The sequence below is a fragment of the Trachemys scripta genome, chromosome 1 (assembly GCF_013100865.1).
Source record: "Trachemys scripta elegans isolate TJP31775 chromosome 1, CAS_Tse_1.0, whole genome shotgun sequence".
NCBI classification, from domain to species: domain Eukaryota; kingdom Metazoa; phylum Chordata; order Testudines; family Emydidae; genus Trachemys; species Trachemys scripta.
Genome location: NC_048298.1, coordinates 339,195,585 through 339,199,052, shown reverse-complemented (window position 1 = coordinate 339,199,052; position 3,468 = coordinate 339,195,585). Strand labels below are relative to the sequence as shown.

General features: G+C 47.1%; 1 pseudogene; it reads right to left on the bottom strand.

The window, feature by feature from the left end:
* Positions 1-440: 440 nt before the first annotated feature.
* Positions 441-3,256, bottom strand: LOC117872202 (annotated as a pseudogene).
* Between the last annotated feature and the right edge of the window lie 212 nt (positions 3,257-3,468).

Here is a 3,468-nt window from a genome sequence, read left to right as displayed (position 1 = left end):
ATACCTGATGTCGTGGGTGATATTCTAATAACACATCTTTCTTTACTATATTGTAGGACGTAGGTAGAAATATAGATACATAAAAGAATGCAAATTTGTCACTGCATCTTTCTGTTTGTTCGCTTAAAGAACGTAGATTTCCAGGGCGGCGCTGAGTAATTTTTTTTCTGAAAAGGGGATGGTAGGCCAAATAAGTTTGGGAACCTCTGCTTTAGATGAACACAAATTATGTGTTAATCAAACAGAAGTCAGTATGTGGTTAAATTGGTATCTTTCCCCCACTGCACTGTCCTCCTGCACCAGCTGTCTCATTCATTCCTCCAGGCCTTAGACCCCATCTGAACTTCTCTCTACAGAGTGGAGATCAGTAGCTCGTGTTGTATCAGATGTAAGGGTCTGCCATGGAATAGGTGGCTGGAGCTGGGTGATGAACTAACCCTTCACTTGACAAACATCCTGATTATTCTCGCACGAAGGTGTTTGCTTTTCACACAGTACACAATTGGGTTCAACAAGGGAGGGAGCAGCAGGGAGATGTAGCCCAGAAGAATCTGAAGTAAGGGAGAAGAGCTCTTTCCGAATCTGTATATCACAGACAGGAAGATGTCTGGTGTGTAGAAAATAAGGACGGCGCAGAGGTGGGAGACGCAGGTGTTCAGGGCCCTGAGGCACTCAGCGTTGGACGCAATGCTCAGCACTGTTTTGAGGATCATCACATAAGAGAGGAAGATGAGCAGCGAGTCCAACCCCATTGTTAAGAGTTTAGTAAACAAGCCATAGATGTTGTTGACACTGATATCCGAACAAGCCATCTTCATGACCTCCTGGTGCATGCAGTAAGAATGGGAGAGGACATTCATTCGACAGTATCGGAACCGTTTCAGAAGAATGGTGAGTGGGAGCATTACGGCCACCCCTCTTAGAACACACACCAGTCCCATCTTGGCTATTTTCGGCAGGGTTAAAATGGAGGCATATCTCAGTGGGTCACGGATAGCAATGAAGCGGTCAAAGGCCATCAACAAGAGCACGGAGGATTCAATGCATTGAAGCGAGTGGATGAAGAACAGCTGGGCAAAACAGGCATCGAAGCTGATCTCCCTAGAGTTAAACAAGTATATACCCAGTATCGTTGGTATGGTGGCTATCGATAAGCCAAGGTCTGTGATGCCCAACATGGAAAGGAAAATGTACATGGGCTCATGGAGGCTTGGATCTGTTTTTATAATGAACAGAATGATTGAATTTCCTACTATTGAAATACCATACGTTAAGCAGAAGGGAAGAGAAATCCAGACATTTTGGATATCTTCCTGCCCAGGTATCCCGGTGAGAAGGAACACTGCAGATTTGAATTTGGTTACATTGATAGCTGACATTATGTACTAGACAGATCCAAGGAGTTTCGAACTTTCCTTCCTGAAAGGAAAAAGAACAGGAAACGAGATGATATTTCACGAGACATCTTTCTGCTCTCAATACAAAGTCTAAAGACTCCCAGGAGCTAAAGGAAAATCAGCAAAAACACCACCAAGAGCAAGATAGGCATTACCAGATGGGATCAGACCTGTAGTGCATCTAGCTCAGTATCCTCTAGCCAGTTCCACATGCTTCAGAGCAGGGCCGGCTCTGGCTTTCCGGCCGCCCCAAGCAAAAAGAAAAAAAAACCCTGCGGCACGGCCGGAGCCAGGGTGCAGCGGGACTCCCTGCCCTGCAGATGTGCCCCAGCTAGCGGGGGGAGGGGGAGGGAGCGGGGGGAGAGAGAGAAGGGGGGCGGCCAGAGCTTCAGCGGGGCACTAACACGCGGCCCCTCCCTCCGTGCCCCCTGCCGAGAGGGCTCCGCACAGGTCCGGTCAGCAGGGAGGGAAGGACGTGGGCTGCCCTGCCTGGCTTGCTGCAGGGCGCTCCCGTCCTCCACACCGCTGCCCCCTACAGGGCGGCCAGAGCGGAACAACAACAACAACAACAACAAAAGCGGCCGTGCCGCCCTAGGATTGGGCAGATGACGCCTCCAACAAGCTGCCGCCCCAAGCACCAGCTTGCTCGGCTGGTGCCTGGAGCCGGCCCTGCTTCAGAGGAAGGTGGAAGAAGCCCTGCAATACGCAGCTATTACATAACCTGCCCCCAAAGTTTCCCCCCGACAACCACTAGTTCGAGATATTTTGTGGTATAAATCAGGAAGGTTTAGAGCCCTTCCAATAGTTTTTAAAACAGCCCTCACTAGTGTAATTGGATTTTCTGGTTACCCATATACACATCCAGTCCCTCTTTGAATCCTGCGAGGCTCTTAGCCCCGTTGCTATCTTGTGGCTTGGAGTTCTGCAGCCTGCTTTAGCACTGTGTGATTTTACAATTGTGACCTTCCCACAGACACTCTTTCTGGCCCTCCCCTTCTGAGTGTGGCCCATTGCATCATGACATGTGTACAAATACATGGCAAGTGCATGGTGAAAACGGTCATTAAATTTATCTGTGCTTCATTGAAGATATTTATAAACGTGTTTCATTGCCTCATTATATATATATAGTGGAAGCAGGGAAAGAAAGAGAGGGTTTAAGTGCAGCCGTTTAAGTGCAGCCATTTAAGTGTCAGAGACAGAGCAACTGTTCTGTCAAGTCTTAGCCTAATATCGCGAGACCTGTAGAAGCAGGGCTCACGTCAGAAGCGAGTGGAAAACAGCAGAATAGTCACTGTGACCTAGCCTTGAGATAACGATGTTTGAGACGAGAAAGTGAGAAAATACTGGACTAGCTAGCAAATAGACTAAATAAAATGCACATGTTTTTAATTAATGCATGTCACAAATAGGTATAAATCCTTGTGTGATTTTGCTTGTACTTTGGAGAAACTGAGGCAGGGATGCTCTGTGCCAGCTGTGTTCTTCCCCTGCAATTGCATGTCCTGAATAAAGCTGTCTCTGATTTTGTTGCTTCCAACCTGAGAGTGGAGTTCGTTTCTTCCACAATATATATTTCCTCCACTCCTGAGAGTCCAAATTATGCCGCTGCCTCTTTGCAGCACATGGGGTAAATTCCCAAGTCCACGTTCTGAATTCACTAACATTGACTTCAACTGCATCATTCCAGATTTACATATGTAAATTTGATAAGAACCAGCTCTATTCACGAATCCTAAACAAATGCTCCTAGTGATAGACTGTGACCCCCAAGAATCCCTCCAGGAGAAGCTGAAGTGCTTTACCTGGCCAATGTTGAGTGAATCCAGAGTCTGATCATCCTACAGGTTTCGCTTCATTCTCACAGGAACTCCTCCTTCTCCCCGTGTAAGGGTCTGTAACTATTTGCAAAGATACAAGCTGACGCGGACAGTTACATCATCTGGGTTGGGGAGGGGTTGGCATGACAAATGGGTGAATAGTGCAAACAGTAGGTTTGCACTAATATCCTCTTCAGTGTGCAAGTTATTTCAGGTATGCTCTTGTAACAGCTAATGGTGTAAATTACATA